A 22,009-nucleotide genomic window follows, 5' to 3' on the forward strand; every position below is an offset into this window, starting at 1 on the left:
TGACCTGGAGAACCCAGCACAGCTAATGGGGGTCAAGGGACCCTCTGTCTTCCAACCCCTTTTTGGTAAATCCAAATCAAGCCTATCGTTTTAGTCTTTTCTGTTGCAAACACTATTAGAGTATAAGAGCTATCTACCTAAAGTACGGAGACTACCCATTTCCAAGCTGGGAGCAAGTCTGAGGTGTATCAAAGTTTCCTTGCCTCACAGCAGTATGGTTAAACTCTAGACGTCCYAGCATTGGTCCTATCAGTAGGTATTATTGGAGCTCACTCTTAAATTCTGCTCTGAGAAAATTCTACTACATTTTATCTTTTAGATAACAAAACTTTTGTAAAACAAATCACCTAGTTATAGAATCTGACAACTGGTAAATATGRGTTCTGCCAGGGCTTTGAACCTCAGAGTTTCACTCTCCTTTCAGGAGAATGGCTAAAAGGTGGGTATTTGACCTCTAGCTGAAGAAATGACAAGGAAATTGAGAGCTGGTGCTCAAGTAACAGAATGTCAATGAGATTTCAGTGGCTAAGTCCAGAGTTCATACAGGACCCTGTGTATTTCCAGATATATTGTGCTGAAATCTACTTTTTTTTTTAATACTTCCAATAAAACAAATATACCTAAGGTTGTAAAGAAGGAATAAGAAAGGATTGAGTTTGGTAGGTTTATTTTTATTTTAACTTTTTGTATTAGCTTGCACGACCACCTTGCAGATGTCAAAGTTCTTATACTACAATAACTTGAATGTGTTTTCAGTTCACTGAAGTATTACCTTGGGAACGGTATGAAGCTTTTTCAGGCAAGGTTAACAGAGGACTGCTAGCTGARAGAGCTGAGGTGCAGCAAACAATGTGGCAGAGTTTGCAAGAGAGAAGAGGCTGTTATAACTACATAGAGCGCTGAAAAAAAGAAAAGATGTAGAGGGATAACTGGTTGAAGTTTTTTTAGAAGTTTGTGAGCAGTCCTTTCATGCAAACAAGTTCAAGCTTAATGTTTATTTGTAGAAGTTCACATTCTTGTATGATGCTGTCTCTTCCAGTCTTGACTTAATGCTTCTTCTAATTGCTGCTCTTAAAGGTTCCTTTAACTTCAAGGGATTTCTGAATGTCATTTTGAAAACTTCAGYATATTTTAGTAAATATTAAGACATTAAGATAACTTCCATCTGCTTCTTGAATCTAATCTTTTGGCATCTCTTTTAAGCTTTTTTTATTCTAAATCCCCAGCAAATGTTGTGCATTTCTTCTCTTGGTGTCAGTGTTTACTCGTGTTTAGTTCATACACCTATTGACMTAGTCCCACAACAGTGAAGTCCCATTTTTCTTCAAAAAGTCGTTCTGTTTAAAAACTGAAGTAATGTAGCACAACCAAAATAACAGCAGTAATATCTTTTAATTCAAATTCCACACACAAATATCTTGGGCACTGCATGTATTTGCTTGTCCTCTTAAACTGCAACATACTGAAATAATTATAAAATCCTTTTTTCCTGCATGATATGAACTACCCTGATATGTTCAGTAAATTATTATTAATGGTTACTGGAAAGAGATAATTGTTAACATGCAAAAAGTTCTCTATTCATTGTAAAGTGTACAAAAAGTTCTCTATTCATTGTAAAGTGTACCCTACAATATTTTTTTCACCTTTCAAGTATAGCCTGGAATAACAAGTAGGGACTATTGAAATGTTATTTGTATCATGCAGTAATTCACAGAATAAATTGGTGTCAATGTACTGTAAACACATAGCAATCTATCAGAAGGTTAGATCAAGTAAATATGTTTTAATAAATCAAACCCCAAATAAATTAAAAATAAAGATTTTCTACTCTGATTTCGATTTTAAAATATTTTTCTAAGACACTCTTGAATTTTATGCAATACGTTCAGCTAAATTTTGTTRATGCAAAGAATAGAATATTTTCACCCTGATATCCCAGGGGAAATAACATTTACAATAGTTTTCAAAGGACTAATTTCTTTGCTTCCATTAGAAAAAAGGAATTTTTCAGGTGTTTAAAAAAAAGCTCTCTACATCATAGCAGGAAGAATTGTTTCGTGAATTAAAACAAAATATTGTGGATCCCTATTACTTCATATCTAGAAAAACTTTACAATGTTATCCTAATCTTTCTGAAAAATTTAGTGATATTTTAACCAAGTATTATATTACAGGTCATTTACATATAACTATTTATTTTGTTTTTAAATCTATTAATTAGCAGAAAATAATCATGTAGTAAATAGAATACAATGGAATTGGCTTAGGCTTCAACAGTGTTCTTCATTCAGCAGTTAACACAGAATTGTAAAGCACTATATAGGTAGAGATGGGGCAACCAGTGATAAGGTTACATTGTCCTGCAAAAAATGTATGAATTTTCAGAGTGAATTTTCATCATTGTAATGAAATACTGTAAGAGAAAAATTCAATATATTCACAGCTGTGCATTTTATAGTGATGATTTGTTAACAGCAAGCTTCAGTATCTTCAGTGTCAGTTATTTTCAACACAACAAAAAATAAAAGTGAAAATGAAGTTTGTAAGGAAAAGGCTTAACCTTCAAATAATTAAAGTAAATGGTGTTGTGCAATCTTACTGAGCTCTAGWGGCTTGAAGAGTGAATCATAATCCCAGATATAAAGGAAGGCATTTGTTTTATGAGATGTAGAGGTATACATAACGCCACCCAGTTTCCCTTTTTCATGGAAAAGCATGGATTCCAGAAGCTTAGGCACTTACCACTTTCACAGGGAAATTTAAAAAATAAATTCATGGACTTGAATATATAGTTTGTACTGTTGTGGAAAATAGTTACAAATCTTTGCAGGTCACAGAGTTGCTATTCAAATTAAGGAGAGAAATCGCATATAGCTCAGAAAAAAAAAAGTTATAGGGACCATTTAACAAGATATTTGATACTGTCATACAGGAAAAGAAATATGCTATAGTGTGACTATGCAAAATATTATGAAACCTGAAGAAGAAAAAGAAGARCATGTGCGTTGCAGCTGGGTCTTGGCTTTCTTAAATTGCATTACTGAAAACCTAGCTGCTCTGATTATTATTATGTGTTTATATTTGCATTACAAATATAAACATATATCTACCATGTCACTTGCATATCTGTGCCTAATTATAACAGGACTTTGAAATACTTGTATGATTTCTTTGGATTTGAAAGAGAAAATGTGAATGGAGAGAAAGAGAAAGCAAAAATTTACATCACTTTATGTATGTTAAAGATATAACACTTGAAGTATCCTCCTGTGTTCCTGCTTATTTTTATGTAGTGTACTGGAAAGACCRGTTACGTGGAACTAGAGATCTGCTCTGAATTTTAAGTTATCATTGCAAATATTTATGTAGACCTAAAACAAGAAAAGAGTTTTCCTTTCTTTTCTTTGCTTTCTCTGTGATCTCTTGTGCCCAAGGCTGTTCTGTGTCATAAAAAAAGAGCAAAAAAAAAAAAAAAAAAAGAGAGAGAGAGAGAGAGAGAGAAATATATAAAGAAATAAAAGACAAATATATTTTTAAAGAAAAGCAAATATATTGATATTTTTATCTTCAATAGACTTTTACATAGGACAATTACAAAAATATAAAACACTGAAAAAATATCAAGCAAATCAGAATTCTTCATCATAAAAATTGTAAGTTTAAGGTCTCAGTTCAGAAGTTTAGCTCAGTATTTTGTTAGAAARATAAAAAGGCCATTGGTTTGCTTCAGTTTCAAATGTCATTTACATTTCACAATGTCAAGGAAGAGTTAACATACAAAGTATGTTTTCTCAACAAGAATATCAGCTCATTAAAATGTAAGAATATGAGAGAAATGATTAATGAATTCTCATCCTTAAATTAGTGAATTTAGTAGTTCTGGATGTGGTTACCTCTATGGAAAAATTATTCAAATCCCAACACATCTTTACAGATTCTACTTTCCATAGAAATAGATCAGGAACACAGACAGTTGTTCTAGCTCATGTTTTTACTACATTAAGAAAAAATGTRTATATATGAAGGCAAGACCATCAGCCAAATAATTAAGCAAGCCATAGTAATCTGCTACAATGCTAACTGCTACAAGAGCAAACCTAAATTTATTGATCAGTTAGCAGTGCACTTTATGTACTAAGCAAGCCTGCGYTGATAGACAGTTTTTCTTTGATCTCTACTTCCCCTGATTTCTGTTGTTATGAATGTGTATAACCTAAAGAAGAATTTTAAAATTAAACTTTTTCTCAACACTGGCTATATTAGACATCAGGCATTTGTACATGAGTTTGAAAGGAAGTGTGTCTTTTAAGTAACTAAAACTTGACGGAAATTGAAAAAAAATTTTTTTTTTTTTGAGTTTCCAAGCTGCTTAAATCTACCTGCCTTACTGCACAACAGATGCATATTTTTGCCCAGGGCTCCGCAGCCTGCAACGCTGGTTATAACAGAGGGTATAGTTTGTGCTCACCTTTGCCACATGTACAATTTCTCTATTCCGTTTGTTCACCAAACAAAATTGCTTTTCTCCATTTGTGGATTATGCAASCTTTTGCAAGTCTACCATCTCTGTGATATTTACAGCTGGCCTGAAAAGTAGAGAAATGGTGGAGGGAAATAGCTTTTCATCTGTCATTTACAGAGCTCCTCACTGTAGTTTTATTCATCTTATTGTCAATGGCTTTTATGTATCATTTTCCTTTTTTTTTATTGAATCAATTTTCTCATTTAATCTAGAGAGAAAGCTATTGATTAGATATAATTTGTATGTCCTTTTCCAACTGATGAACTACCCTGGTTGTCCACTGATGTACAGAATAAGAAGTCAGCAATGTTACAGACAAATAAATCAATATTTTTTTTGAGAAGATAGCCGACATACTGCACATTTCATCATGGCACACTTCTGATAGCTTGTTAGAGAGTTCATTTCCTACAAAATGATCTTAATAATCTTACCATCATGTTCTCTGGACATGGATTTACTCCATAATTTCCTAATAAAAATTAATTCAGAAAGTGTCAATTTTATAGACAAGAGAAAAACCTGATATCATTGTTAATTCAAGACTATATATCATAACAAAATGCTTAACCACATTATGATATCAATATTTCCTTCTAAACCATACAAAGTTCAATGGTATTAAGTAGTATAAAAGAAAGATGAGCAGAAGCTTAAGCTGGGAAAAAAATCAGAATGCCRTTAGTCATACTTTCATTTTCTATAAATGTCCCCTATCACCCTATAATACAGCCTACATTATTTACTGCTTTTCTCTGAAACATCATAGCAATGTAAAGAATGTTACTACAATAGTTAAGAAGAGTCAGATATGCAATAGTAATTTGCATGATAGAACTTCGAATATTTTTCTACATAATTCAAATTACTTTCAGGAAATACATACTCAAGACGCATCTGCAAACCAGKATTACATGATATAAAATGTTAATTGCATAGAAGATAGATTATGCTTTTCATACTTTATTCATTGAAGAATATAATTTCCGTGAACCTGCAATTAATATGAATTTAGGTTATATTCTACAAATAGTTCAGTTCAACAAAGACTGAGGATTTTGCAACTTCCTACAGAAGGAAAGGATCTGACTTATAGTTTTGCTTTTTCAGATGTGGAGACCCTGCTTCCAATGTCTTCYATTATTTATTTGAGCAAGCTGGGGCAGTTTCACAAGGAAAAAATGTCAGATCTTTCTTATAGAATGAGACTGAAAGGTAAAGGTCCTATTTTCAGAGGGTATAGAACTTGAATCATTCCATCTTAAATGCATAATTTAGTGAAGTTGATGGGGTGATGTACATGCTTAAAATTAAGCATGCTTAAAACTAAGCATGTGCCTAAATTCTTAGCATGCTTAAAACTAAGCATGTGCCTTAATTCTTTGTTGTTGTTAAACAACATGAGAATTTCTAAAGCAAGAGTTGAAACAGTCTGATTTGTTACCATAGTGTCATCTTGGCAGAAACATAGTAGGTTAATTAAGCCTTCTGCCATTCATCACTTGATCCTTTCTTTCTTAATGTGAATAAATAACTTGGAAGAATAAACTTATTGCCTTAAGAACAGCAGAACTCATTACAGCTCCTTTTATATCACAGTCCTCAAACAGCCTTTCCTTTTGGGAAGATACATCTGAGGTTCATCAATGTGGCTATGGCGAATCTTTGAATAAAGACAGTCTTCAWCCTTACTTTACATAGGTAAATCCTTCATCCAAGACTGAAGGCAAGTACARAGAAATAAATAAAATCAGCACTTGAGAGTTCACCTGTAACTGAAAACAGCATCCAGTCTTTCTGCCAAGAATGCCTCGAATATTTATCCGTTATTTAAATTTCCCAACAAACCATTAAAGAGTATTGCCAGATGATGAACCTTATGGGAATTCAAAGAACTCAAGTATGATATCCACTGAAAGCTTTTGGGGGGAAGGGGAGGGGATGTGCCTGATCTCTTGGAACTCCCCTTCCACACAGACCACGCAGCATGCCTTCCAAAAAAGGTCTCCTGACTCTAAGTACCGTGACTTGTCTATAACCGCAGAGGACCAGCTAAGAGCTCTAGCAGGCTAGCTTTGTGTTTTTCTACCCTTTTAGTTCTACTRCTGAAGCTCTCTGAGGATTGCAGTGTTTTCCTTTATTCCATTTCTATATCMGCATTGAAAGACTTACTGACTTGCCTCTGAACTAGATCACCTAAAAAGCAGAAGAAACTCAGCTCTTTCCTATCTATAAAAGTAAATGCTTTCTTTCCATGAAGAAAGGAGGAAGGAGAAAAATAATCTTATTTATCTTCTCTCTGCTGCCTTGAGTCGTTTTCTTGTCTGCTCCAGATGTGATATCTAGTAAATTATACATTCTTTAGCACTGAGAAAAATGTTATAGAAAGGCCCATATCCATGCTACTAAAAATTTTTATCTTCCAAAACTTTGTCTTCCAAGACATCCAAGTTGCCTTTCACAAATGGTCTGTGGTCATTYCTGTTAACACCCAAAATGTGACAAACCTTGTCCCAAAGAGGGCAGTGAGCACCCTGAGGTATGCCAGGGACAGTTCCAACAATCTGACAGTATCCGTGTTCAAATTCTAGTGCCGGAGAATGTTTTGGGGCATTTTTTATTGTACTAGTATACACATAATCTGAGTATCCTGAATCAAGAGTCTTCAGCATACTGGAGAAAACACACATATACTGCAATTTCAATATATGAATCAGCCATGMCAGACTTATTCTGCAACATTTCTTTAAAAACAAATAATATTTTACTTCACTTCATACATCTGACTTCTGTGTGGTGAAATTACACGTTACYTCTGCCTCAGAGGACCATTTTGATACAGCCGACAGTCAAAACCAAGGAAGTTCTAAAGCGGCAACCCAGGAGTCTTTACTTTCTGTAGGRTGGTATTAGAATGAAATCGGCTTGAAAAGTTGAGGTGAGATCTCTAATTATGGACTATACAAAACATCAATATAGTGTAAATTTGAATCTCATTATAATAGGTTACTAGCTTCAAAAAGGGGGATCAATTCTGCATGTACTCTATTGAGCATTATTAATCCTGTCAAATTCATTTATGGCTACATAAGTTTTGATGTCAAAAAAATATTCTGAGGCTTAAGTTCTGCTCAGGCTTCAACTCTGAAAATATACTTTAAACAATGCATTTTATATTTTGTGTTCTGTACAAGCATTAATAGAAAACTGTCACATGGGAAGACGCAGTTTGAAATGTAATTATGGCAGTCATTTAAAGACGCACAGTACATCTTCTGACTTCTCATTTTAGCATCTTRCATTTCTCTGCAGGATGGAAAGGCTGCTGTTTAACCTGCCTATAACCTACTTACCTATCTTTCACAATCTAATTTATCATGCTAATGAACCATTAGTCTTGGCATTTAAATATAGATTACAATAATTAAGTGTAGTGTTATTAAAGAGAGGAAAAGGTTAAAGGAGAATTCAGTGCCAAGATTCAGCCAACACCTTTCAAACTTCCTTTGCAAGTTCTCACCTCAATTGACTTTTGGCAGTTTTGTTCTCTCTACTCTTAACAGCCTTCTGAGTATGGTAGATTTGGGTGATCAGTAGTCTACATTCCTTCGACACAGAGATGTAGTTTGACTTACATTTCTTGCATGGTGTTTGTAATGCTACTATTGCATTTCCTGCTCTTTCCCTATTCCCTCAGTTATACCTGCTATAGCTATGTTCTGGCCTCCCAAGGAAGCAGATCAGGCCACTGGTGTGGCTGAGAAACAAACTTTTCCTCAGGTTGTTCTTCAGTTCTCAGGCTCAGATGCCCAGGTCGTTGTTCACAAGGGACAGAGCAGCATGAGCCTGGGAGAGAAGTGGACAGGATATGAAGCAGGCCTAGTCACAGCTGCCACCGAACATAAAAATATTAGAGTCAGTTTTTGTAAGGCTTTTTGAAGTCGGGAAAAAAAATTCTGGGAGAGAGCTGAGTCCTATCTTAATTAATAACACCACAGAGGAAGTATTAAGTGTAAGAAAAGCCTATCATGAATGAAAGAGATTGATCATCAAAGAAAACAACATCTGGAAGGTTGTGAAGCATATGGGTGAAATGAGAATTACCAGAAGTCAAGCTGAGTTAGACTGACAAGGAAATTAAAAGAAATGAGATAAGCTTTTAAGCCAGGTTAATAAAAATGAATAAGAAAAATGGATGAAGGAGTAGGATTAAATTTAATATACATATGACCTCAGACTAAATGATTACCTTTCTTTAATTTTCCRTAAGGGCAGAATAACTTATACAACTGATTCCAAACAAGATATGAGAATCCAGGAATGATAACTTATACATTCAGTTTAGGGATAAGAAAAGATGAGGAGTGATAAAAGTCAACCTAGAATTAAAAACTACTGCTTGATAAAAGCCGGTGTCCCTACCAAGTCCACAAGGTCTATCAATAGTTTAGTGCTTCAGCCACATAACTTTAGAAGAGTTCCAAGGCCAGTTTGGCCTTTCTTCTCGATATTTTCTGTAATGTCCACAATGATAAAATTAAGAAAATTAAATTATCTGGACATATAAAGAGGGGAAGTACTGTCATCACAGAAGTTGTAACTTCAGCTATGTTGACAGTTGAGATAGARCCCTACATGGCTGGTAGGCTTCAAGGAGGCTATGAAACCTTCKGGTGGGCAGCATGGGCATATCATACTCTAGATTTCCTATCACTGRCAGAGGGGTCCTTTCCCATTTCTAACACATACAAGCTTCATCTTCCTCTCTGACATATCAGGTCTCTCCCACATCTCTCRCTTTTACCTTATTGTCAAAATTATAAACATTTGTTATTTTGTGCCTCTCTCACAGAGAGAAGCATTACCTGCAAAAATGTAATTTCATTATTATGAGTCCTCCTTATCTGATCAGTGGAGAGGAAGTAAGAGTAAGTGATAGAAACTTTAGGAATATATCAAAAATTCAATAATAAAGTTACATTTTGAATTATTGAGATGTCACTTTTTTATCAAATAATAGAGTACAGAATATTATAGTTCTTTTCTCCAGTTGAAATTATATTTAATCTTCCAAAATAATAAGACAGAAGTAAGTTTTCTGATACTTATTTGTCTGTTTTTTCTTTTACATTCATATTCATAATTTAAATATTCTGAAATGATTTTCCCGATTTTAGTGAAAAGTAGCAAGATCAAACAGTTGATACTATTATGTTAGGGACTTTAAAGAAACCCAAGACTACATATATACACAGAAATTGTATAAACATAAATAAATACAGTAACTCACAATATTAATCTATTTTCCAGTGTTATGTTGMGACATTTACCTACCTATGGATTGCAGTCCATTTCTTAAACATTCAGAACATATAAACATTATAAAAAGTGAAGCTACCTTCAGCTTTTCTGTTGTACTTTTAAGCAAGAAGAAAAGAAAGTCATTTTTAGAAAAGGAAAATTTCCCCATTGAAGATCTCTTGTGGAAACTAAGAAAKTATTTCTTCACAAAGCATCTTTTGGAGGACTGAGAGGAAAAGTAAGGCTTGGGAAGRGTGAGATAAACACTGTTTTATTTTTAATGTCTTTTACACTCAAAGTCATGAACACTGTAAGATCATGGTCATTTTGCATATGATATTGTAATTATTAGAAGAATAAAATCAGAACAAGCGCCAAGAACAATTTCTCACTGCTGACAATAAAAAAAGTTAGAAGCATTCTTTGATGACCACCATATGATAATAATGCGATGCCCAAAAGTGATACTCTTAAATTCATTGAGAGCAGGCAGATGTGTTCTGTCTGCACACTAGGACCCAGCAGTTCTTCATTTCATCCATTCCAGTTTTAAAAGCCTCATATTTATTTACTTTGATGTCAGAAGTTGGTTTTGTACAACATAGTGCATATAAGAAAAAGAACAAATCCTCTGTATAAGAATATTGAAACCTGTCTCCAGACACATACACACACATATATAAACACAAAACYAAACAAACAAAAGCAAAAAGAAAAAAAAGGATTCAACCTTTTATCTCATCAAGCATGGAAATATGTAAAACTGTGAAAGTGCCCTTAGGTTCTTGTGAGAGTGTAAATCTTGAACCCACCAACCCACTCCCTATACCATACTAATTAAAAGACAATGAAGTAAGTCAGAAATTTATAACACTTCATGTCTATGTACACATTAAATATTACACTGAATGTTAGTATAGTTGCAAGGTAAACCTTCAGAAAGTTATGGAATGACAGATTTACAGCTRTCTATGTAGTCTGAATACAGCAATCCTATGCAATCCATTTTTTCTTACATTAGACTCTTTCAGGTCACAGAAAAATAGTGCTCACTTACTGAACAGTATCCTGTTTTCTATCTTTTTTTCAATGCACAACCCCTTACCTTCATTAACTCAGACTATTTAAAACCTACTCTGATGACAAAATTAATTTCCTCAAAAGCTTTTCATGGTGCTCATCATTACTTTATCCAAATGCTTCATAAACATTAATATGTTTACTTTTACAACATCCCGGTGAAGTGGGCAGTTATTAGTATTTCCTTTTTAACAACAGAAAAATAAGACATTAATGTCAAAATATCCACTAATTTGGGGAATTGTATGTGAACAAATGAGGAGATGTTTTTCTGAAGTACTTTGTATTTCCYATGTTGAAGGCAGAGCTGGGAGTGATCACGCTCCTATTTATCACCCTATCCATTCATTTTCTCCATCTTTCTACCAGTCGTAGCTTAATCCTACTTCTAGTTTCCAATCCCACTCATATTTTCCATTTCTCAGCCTTTGAATCCCAGATCTGATTTCCTTGCCTACTGAAAAATCTATTTGTCTAGAAAGGWTAGAAACATCTTTCTAACTTTCTTTTGGTCTCCCCGTGCTAATTATGTTTTCTTGGCTGAAGTTTGCAATCACTCCTATCTCACATTTCCYCACTTCCAGCTCCTAAACTCAATTTTGTTCTCTGTCCTTCTTATTCATGCCTTCCATAYCATCAGTACTGTTCTGCATCCTTTAGAGAGTAAGTTAGCATTTAGTGAATTTTGTGCTAATACTGGGGGTAAAGGAAGAAGGCTCTTTGAACAGAAATATCTTAATCAGAATAGTTGTTACCTATTGTGCTTATAATAGTGGCTAAATTTCTTTAAAGGACAAATATCCATTGCCAAAAAAGAAGGTTTTTTTGGATGCAAAAAAAAAATGAATATCTTCAGGCTAAATAACTCATTTTGCTACTTCATTAACTCTTGYAAACAAAGTGGGTCAAGGCTTTGAATGGCAAACTATTACAGTACATTGAATAGGAAATTCCACTGGTAATTCAGTAGCTGCCATTTTTTCTTCTGATTTAGTAAACTAGTATTGCAGAATACATTTTAATGAAGGAGGCGATCCTTGGATAAATTTTGACTCGGAAAATGATTTCCACTTAAATACTTGACATTTATCAAGGCTGTATTTACAATAAGGTCTCAACTATCTCCTTAGTTCTCTATTAATATAATATTAATCAGTTGTGACCTGTATTTTGRATGGTGAATACAAGATCTTAGTATTTTAAGTCAGCCCCTGTTCAGGCACATACCCTGGGTTCTGCTGTCATTTCACTTTTGTTTTCTTTGCTTCCTGTCCTTATCTCCTATCTTCTTCTACTGTTTACAAATGACAGATTATTGCTCCATCTAAGTGGAAAATCCTAACTTACAATCATTATCAGCCATGGCAACCCACAAACAGGGATAAGCACGGTTTGGCTGTTTTTCTTTATTTGCCGGACTAGTTATTACATAAGGGCTGGGAACGTACACTAACAGGCTAGCGAGGAATGGTATCTCTTCTGATTTTAAAATAATGCACAAAATCCATGTTACTTCATTAAAGTATCTATATATTCTAAAAGGTGGAAGCAACATAGATAAAATCTGCCAGTGAATGTAAAAGTCAAACGGGGATAGCAGTAAGAAAATTGTAGCTGGTTGAACAAAAGACAGTGAGTATTCTCAAATCCAGAATAGCCTTGTGGCAACTTAACTCAACAGAGGAGACAATCATTTAAATCTCTTATCCTGCAAAATACAATTACTATCAGTTCACTGCAGGTCACTAGAAGTGCATTCAGGATGGAGATCTTTGTGTATTTTCTTCAAAGTTTTATGAAATTCAGAGTTATGAACTATTTGAACAAAGTTTCAAAACTGAAATAGTTCCATAGGTGATTCAAACACTTCCAACCTTTTTCTATATAAATAAGATTATTTTAAAATTTTCTTCTACAATAAAATACCAATGTAAATTGTTTTGGAATAAACCAAACACGGCATTTTAATCATGTCAAATTGTTTTGTATACCTAAATTAAGAAAATCCTGTTACAATGAAATCAAATCATTTTCATGATATCATTTTCCGTTCTACATTTGGCTTTATATTATACTAAAAATATGCAATTCCTATACATATATACGTATATGTGTATATATAAATTGGATATATGTATATATATGTATATATGAGCTTAGACAAAACAAAACATGATTTGTTATTGCCAAGATGAAAAGCTAAAATGATCATTTTTCCCTATAAAATTATTCCTACAAAATGTTTTCATATTGGTGAATCTGCAGTATTTACAGAAAGCGTAAAATAATCGGACTGAACTACCATTTTGGGCTCTATTTTTTTCTGAAATCCATGCCACTTTGCAATCTTAAACATTCTCTTTTATTTATTGAATTGTTGAAACGGAAGTATAACAAAATCATCTGATGAGGAAGCTAACACCATGGATTAATATTCTGGCAGTGCTATTTAGGCGAATTTAGTTGTTATCTACACCTACCTGATTCATGGTTAGTTGTTTCTGCCACAGATTAAATTTAAAAACAAATCCACCAAAAAATGGCCTCTAAACTCCTTCCTCTTCTTCCATTCAAAACTTTTCCATGCAGTTTCTTCTTAGACTACCTGACCCACAGTCCACAAATCATACTTGTTGAAAAGTGTGATTTCCTGGTGAAAAAGGATTGCACATTCTGCCTAGTCACTCGGCATAAAGAGAAACTTACTTGCAGCCCAAAGACTCGCATTGATTTGCTGTTATTTCATATATGCTCCTAAATGTATGACAAACAAGCCTTGGAAATATGTCCATAATGTGCATACATGCTTTGCTGATGAAAATTATGAAAATTTCATAATAATTTCATAAAAGGGGGCGTAAACAGGACTAGAAAAGGGAGATGCACTAGAAATATTTGCWGATCCACAGACTGTGGACTCTCCTCCTAATTTAAATAAGCTTGATATCAGACTAGTAATGTWAACAGAAACATGTTTTACAGAGATTTTGTAAGAAAGACAGTATAATTTATGAAATGGATCACAGAATCACAGAATAGTTGAGGTTGACAGGGACGCCTGGATCTGATCTGATCTATCTACTTAGAAAGGGTCAGCTAGAGCAGGTTGCCCAGAACYATCAGGGCTTGGATATCTCCACAGATAGAAGATTCCACCACCTCTCTGGGCAGTCCATTCCAGTGTGCAACCRCCTTCACTGCAAATAATTGTTTTCTTATGTTCAAGTGGAATCTCTTGTGTTTCAGTTTGTGTCCATTGCCTCTYATCCTTCCTCTGGGCACCCATGCGGTCTGTCCCTTTCTTTTCACACCCTCCCATCAGCTATTTATACACATTGATAAGAACCCCCTGATCCTTGTCTTCTCCAGGCTGAACTTCTCTCCTATCCTCATAAGAGAGATGCTCCATCCCCTTAATCATCATTGTGGTCCTTCGTTGGACTCGCTCCAGTATTTCCATGTCTGTCTTGGACTAGGGAGTGGAGCACTGGTCACAGCACTCCAGATGTGGCCTCACCAGTGATGAGTTGAGGGRAAGGATCACCTCCCTTGCCCTTCTGGCAATGCTTCTCCTGATGCAGCTCAGGATACAGTTTGGCTTCCTTGCCATGAGGGCAGTGGCAATGAGCCATGCTGGCTCACATTCGACATTTTATCCACCAGAACCCCCAGGCATTCTCTACAAAGCTGCTCCTGAGCTGGTCAGCCCCTAGCCTGTCCTAGCACTTGCAGTTATTCCTACCCTGACACAGGATTTTGCATTTCCCTTTCTTGAACTTCATGAGTTTCTGTCAGCACATTTCTGCAGCCTGTTGAGGTCCCTCTGAAAGATGGCACAACCCTCTAGTGTATCAACTACTCCTCCTTATCTGCTAGTGTATCTAGCACACAAAATTACCCCAACAAGGAGAAAATTCAGTTGAGGGTTTTTAAGTGACATAGTTCTCAAGCACATATAAAATTTGTTTGTACTTGAAAGAAAAGGGGGAAAATTCAAGTGTTTCCTTTTAGGGCATTGCAGATGCCTTACCTGATTTAAAAAAATATTTTACTGGAATAAATTTGTAGAAAAAATGGTGAATTTTGGTAATAACAATAATGAATATTGCTAATTTGTAGGATTTAATAAAACTATATCTTTCATTTGCAAAAATTATCATATATTATCTTTCAATATATGATATAGTTTGCATAAAGATTTATATGGTACACAGAGAAAGATGATGAGACCTGATAGATAATTTGTTGTAATGTACATGTTTTTGCATGTATTACATTGAAATACACACCAATGACAAAAACTATTCATCTAGGAGACATTCTATTTGAAAATAACGACAAATTCCCACATTATTTTTTTTCGTTCATCTAATAAATTGTTCACAACCTTACCTAATAAGCATTCTTTGCAATCCTTTAGCTTCATACAAAATTGTTTGCAGATCAGTAAAATATGTAAAGGTTTCTATTTTTAAACATCTAAGCTTTCTAGATCAGTTACAAAGAATTCTCATCTTCAGACTTTATTAATTTAGAGACTAGCACTCTGTGACAGTGCATTGTAATGAAGACAGTGTACAGCAGTCTACTTCAGTTAGTCAGGACTGCCGAGTTTTATTCTGTTTTTTTCCTTATGTTATTGAGCATCCCTAAATGTAATGGTGTTTCTAGTACATTGTTTATGTGCTCCTGTTTATGCTTATCTCTGTTAATGAAAAACAATCGAGGATATGGCATGCGAATCAGCCACTGATATAAAAACCCAAACCAAACTCTCTCTGAAAGCAAGAAACAGTTTGATTTAGCAACTGAAATATAGCTCAATGTTTTTACTATTAATAGTCCTAAAATATTTTCATCCACTTCAGCAAATATCATTTCCAGATCGTAATTATGATTGATATCTTTTAAGCACAGACTAATGGGATGCCTGTAGTTCCTATGAAAATGCCTGCAAACTAGGTCAGTGCTGCAATATGCTAAAAGCTAAGTTTTCATTTTGTAAATGTTTTAGATTTCAAAGGATTCTACTTGTTTTTTTCTAAAATCTGCTTTAGTACTCAAATGAAACATTTATATGAGATTTAGTTTAGACAGACATTTTGTCTGAAAGGTAGGAAGATCTTTGGGGGAATTAAGTTTGTGAGCTGCAAACTCACACGAGCTCATCCTCAGGTATTGCAACGTAGGCACATGTAGGCCAGTCCTATAACAATATTGCAAAAAGGCTGGTAACCACATTATTATTATAACTCAGTGAGGGAAAAAGAGTGGTCATATATGAAGCTTTGATCTTGAACCAAAAAAGTACTGTAAGACCCAGAAGGCAAAGTGGATCTCATGGAAAGTGTTTTCCAGCAGTAACTCCTGACACCTTGAAAAAGCTTTTCCAGATATCTGGACTTCTCACTATGATTATACATCCATACTCTCTTAATTCCATTTTGATCATTTAAGTCATTTACTGGCAAAAATTCCTGGGAATTCTCTGGTAAAAATAAATAAATAGGTAGAGGTTGAAGCACAGGGAATTTGTACATTAAAAAGTTTAGTTATCTTTAGTGATAAAAGGGAGATAGATTAAACCAGTGATAATGCTTTTCAAGACAGAATGTGACAGTCAGAATACAAAGTGGAGACTTGGTTCCCTAAATAAATCATTTAGCGAGCATCTCACGTGTCACTTTAATCTGTATTATCGCATCTATGGGACATATAGTCTGAAATTTATCTCTATAGGTTGTTTTGCCATGAGATGGATCTCATTCGCTCATTCATATAAATTATCTGTGGTGCACATGAACTTGTGAATGCACACTCAAGTTAAGAAAGATTAAATGGTTTCTGATTTATATGATATGATAGCAGAAATTCAGTTTGGAGTAATTACAAAAATAGAGGGAAAGTTTTATATCATCTGAAAATAAAGTGCATACAGTGAATAGCATTACATTCACTGTTTATACCTCTCTGATAGCACAAATTACCAGAAATAGAAATACCTTTCATACATTAAGCAGAGGCATTTTGAAAAAGGACTATAATAAAAGAATTACAAGTTTCAGTCTTTGAATTATAATGGTTGCAAAGACAATATTTCTACTACAACTCGAAATTACTGCACGAAATGAGAATGCATTTAAGCACTTAAGCTTTGATTTATAAAACTGCCATTTACTTTTAGGCAAATTCTCTGCAAAGTTTACTTTGTAAAAGTAGAACACTTTGATTTCGTATAAGTTATATTTTTCTTTTCTTTTTTCTTGGTGTCTCTTGTAGATGTGCCTTATCAATCTCATCTCTAGAGTTCACATTAAAACAAGAAAGGGTTGAAGGTGTCAAACAACCATGTTATCCTCTAAATCAGTAAGCAGATTGCACTGCAATTTATTTTATTTAAAGAAAATGGTGGAAACCTTTTACAAAAGTAAAAAAAATCTAGTCTCAAGATCCTCTTTAAAACAGTATGGTTGGTCTGATCTGGCACTTCCAGGATATTCACTGAACTGCTTGCTAAATGTTTTTTCCATCTTCTTTATAGAGCTTGTTAGACCAAAGTGTCTAACAAGTGTGAAAACGCTACCTAGGACAGCTCCTTAGCTGTCGTCTACGTTATTGGCAATTGTTACTCATACAATCACAGAATCATAGAATCAGTAAGGCTGGAAGGGACCTCTGGAGATCATCTAGTCCAACCTCCCTGCTCAGCCAGGGCACCTAGGGCATGTCAGACAGGGTTGCATCCAGGTGGGCCTTGAAGATCTCCAGAGAAGGAGACTCCACAACCTCTCTGGGCAACCTGGTCCAGTGCTCTGTCACTCTCACAGGGAAGAAATTCCCCCTCACGCTCAGGCGGAACTTCCTGTGCTTCAATTTCTGCCCATTGCCTCTTGTCCTGTCACATGGGACAACTGAAAAGAGTTTGTCCCCGTGCCCTTGACACCCTCCCTTCAGGGACTTGCACACATTGATCAGATCACTCCTCAGTCTTCTTGTCCCCAGGCTGAACAGGCCCAGCTCTCACAGCCATTCCTCAGAGGGCAGGTGCTCCAGCCCTCTGATCATCTTCGTAGCCCTATGCTGGACTCTCTCCAGTAGCTCCATGTGTGTCTTGTCCTGGGGAGACCAGAACTGGTCACAGGACTCCAGATGAGGCCTCCCCAGGGCTGAGTAGTGGGGCAGGATCACCTCCCTCGACCTGCTGGCAACACTCTTCCCAATGCACCCCAGGAGACCATTGGCCTTCTTGGCYMCAAGGACACATTGCTGGCTCATGGTCAATCTGTCATCCACCAGCACTCCCAGGTCCTTCCCTGCAGAGCTGCTCTCCAGCTGGTCAGCCCCCAGCTTGTACTGGTGCCTAGGGCTATTTCTCCCTAAGTGCAGGACTCTGCCCTTGCCCTTGTTGAACCTCAGGAGCTTCCTCTCTGCCCAACTCTCCAGCCTGTCCAGGTCTCTCTGAATGGCAGCACAGCTCTCAGGTGTGTCAGCTACTCCTCCCAGCTTGGTGTCATCAGCAAACTTTCTGAGCAGGCACTCTGCCCCCTCATCCAGGTCACTGATGGAAAGTTGAACAGGATGGGACCCAGTACTGAGCCCTGGGRGACACCATTAGCCACAGGCCTCCAACTAGACTCCACGCCACTGACRACGACCCTCTGAGCTCTGCCTTTCAGCCAGTTCTCAATCCACCTCACTGTCCACTCATCTAACCCACACTTCCTGAGCTTCTCTAGGAGGATGTTATGGGAGACAGTGTCAAAAGCCTTGCTGAAGTCAAGGTACACAACATCGTGAGAGCTTTGGATAAGACATTTAAGTACTGTTGCATTTATAACTGGCATATAAGCAGAAATCTGATTATGACTTCTATAAGTGTTTCCAAATGCTAGCATACAGCTGACTGTGGGGAAGATGGAAGAATACTATGCTACTTCTATAATAATGAAGAAGCCAAACACATAGGATTAAAGGCCAGTTGTCTGAGATGCTGTGTATAGATGATGAAGACATGATTAATAACTGAAGGAATCTACAGCACAYATATAACTCAAGGGATAATGGAAAAATAAAAATCTCAGGAAAATAGCATGTAAAGGTTAGAATTAGTGCTTTAAGAGTTAGGTATTCTGGATCCCTACGCATTATGGAATGTTTTGAAGAAACCTCAGCAGAAATGTATTTCAAGTCAAAATGTGAAGCTCGCAATATAATGAATAACGGAATTCTGAGGTTTTTTTTTCTTTTTAATGTGTAAGGACTGTATGGGTGAACATACAAGCAATTATATATTATATATATATATTATATATCACTCATATACCTTGAGCATGATTTTCAATCTGTGTGAACTCTGAACTGTTCAAACTAGAGTGATATTGATATCAGTTTTCTGCTTTGTAGCCATAGCAAATAGAAATAAGAAAAATGATTTCTTCCTTAGTTACTGTGGCGTCTTATAAAACTTGGCATCTTCCTTACTATCATAAGATAGTCTACTCACTACTAAATAAAAATTGGATCTTTTTACATCAGGAGTGGATAATAATCTAACCGTTTAGAAATTTTTCTCGAGGAGACCTCTAAGTGATCAAGTTTTCTTTGCAAAGCTAAGGCACATTTAAAAGAGTATTGGGCTGATATTAGTGCTGTCCCAGCATTTAATTTACATTACTTTGGCTCAAATTGTTACCTAGCCTCTCTTTCCCAAGAGGTAAAAGCTTAAATCTCCTTTTTATGCAAAGATGAAGCCCTCAAACTTATTTCTGGCATCAGAGAAGAAGTGGAGAAAAAAATAAGAATAGAGAGAAAAGTTACACTATGTCTACACCACATTATGATTCTTTCCTGCCTCTTCTATCTGTTTCCATTCATATGCATTTCCAGCAGAAAATATTAAAGGTTTGTGGAAAAAAAAAATGTTTTTAATAATCCCAATTAACAATAAAAACACATTTGATTTACTCTTCTACTATTCATTCTTTTAAGTAACGACAGCTCATACTGCATTTTCACAAAGAATTAAATAAACAGTATTGAGAACATTAAAGATATGCTAGGTGATCTCCCAATATATTTTTCAAAAATTTTCCTTTCATCCTCAACTGCTATGCATTGTTGTCAGAAATACTGAGAGAAATGCTCCCTTAGTCATAAAAAATATGAAACCTCGTTCTATTTGCATGAATTTGCACAACTTAATGTTTCCTAGGGTATATAAATTCAGAGAGGTTTCAGAGAGGTTTTTTTTTTTTTTTTTTTTTTTTTTTTTTTTTTTTTGCCTGATGTGCTCCATATCTCACAATTTTTCCTTAAAAGGTGGCTAGCAGCTGATAGTTCACCTCTGTATAATATCCATAGCACAAATCATTTTGACTCTTTCCCTCTAACTCCTCGGAGTCTGAATTCACATTTTTCAGACTACCTGTAACAGACTTCTGTGCAATGACATAGCACCACTTTTTCAACTCTGCTGTAATTTATTAGACAGTCTAAAATTAACACTCTTCTATTTCTTTTTTATATTATCTTAAATGCACATAGGCTTGAATCTCAAAGCCTAAATTAGTGTGAATAGTCTCCCTGTTGGTAATGAGCTCATAACATAGTCTATATATACAAAAATATACATATGTATATATACACACATATATACATACACTTATGTAGTTATAATGCATTTACAAGCACATGTATGGGAAAAGAGATCTTTTCAGTAGAAGGACACGTGTTGTAAGCGGGATTCAACCCACAGAATGTGTAAATTCTCCTAACACTCACAGAGTGCTGTCAGGCCCCAAAATTGTTTTTGTGAACTCAGACCTTGAATGATTTATCCTCTTCAACAAATTCCCAAGGAAAACTCATACAAAATGTTTGTGATTGCATCTTGAGCTTATTTTGAATTTCGAAGGAATTGGTCCCTCCTACACCTCTGGCGACTCAGATCTCCCTGTGGAGTGTCAGTGCTCCTAGAGAGCTTAGAGCTTATTCAGATTACATATATATATATACACGTGTGTGTGTATGTACATGTGTATATATATATATATCATATATGTATACACATACATATATATATAATGATTATAAAAAATACATGTCAGTTTTCAGCAGCAGCTTATTTTCTTTATTCTATCACCTGAGATTTAGCAGGGTCAGGATTTCTGACCTTCCCTGTCTAATACAATGAAAGAGATCATATATTATTGGCATTTGTTGGCTTTAGGATGCGGTACAAGGTACAAGCTTTCCTGGGGTGATGTTCTTTGTTCCTCCTTAGTGKTTCACATCTCCCTGAGGATCAGCCCATGATGAAAGTTTACCTTTCCTTGGTCGTGGCACTTCTCATCTAAGGGAAAGACTTTTCTGAGTTTTTCTAGATTGTACTTTCTTAGACATCTTGATCATAAATCTAGGTTATTCTATACATATTGACAGAATAAAGATTCCTGATCTTCCTTTCTACCCCATCTTGTTTCATCCCAACTGGTTTCCAACAATTTCTGTGCCTATTTCTGACTATTAGAAGTTTTATAAAAAAGATTCTCCTCAGGAGACTGTAGACTGCTGATATTGCTTCAAAAGTGAAAGATTGAAGTATATTACTATGTTACCATGACTTTGTGTTACCATGTGCTTATAGATCCCATCTTGACTCAGCTGTGACTTATTTCTAATTTATTCTATAAATGCTCACTATTGCATATTTTATAAAGAATGTGAGACTACACTCAGAGAAAGTTTAAGAGTATAACATAAGCTGAGCAGACAAAAGGAGGAGCAGGGGCTCAGCAGAACAAGACAGTGTGAGAAACATACCAGCTGCAGGGAAGAGATCTAAACCAAATATTTTTTAAGTAGAAGAAAGATTTTAATGATGACCTGAAGATAACTGTGTAGAGTGTGTTCAATCCAAGAATCCACTTAAGGTTCTGGTACTGGAAGAATGTGATTCTTTTCAATGATGTCTGAAGATCACTAAGCAGTAAATATCCCTACATATAAGGTCAAGTCAAAGTTGTCTTCCTAGCCAATGGAGAGAAATAGATATATTAAAATGTAGTTTTTGGGGTTTGATGGGTTTTTCTTTTCTTTTCTTTT

The 22,009-nt window shown here is 35.4% G+C and overlaps 1 protein-coding gene across 1 annotated transcript in view; it reads left to right on the forward strand.

Moving 5' to 3' along the window:
- The window catches only part of CNTN5 (contactin 5), a 269,415-nt gene that overhangs the window by 19,690 nt on the left and 227,716 nt on the right, over positions 1-22,009 (forward strand). The window lies entirely within an intron of this gene.

This window comes from Rhea americana, unplaced genomic scaffold (genome assembly GCF_003343005.1).
Source record: "Rhea americana isolate MKP2758 unplaced genomic scaffold, rheAme1 scaffold_29, whole genome shotgun sequence".
NCBI classification, from domain to species: domain Eukaryota; kingdom Metazoa; phylum Chordata; class Aves; order Rheiformes; family Rheidae; genus Rhea; species Rhea americana.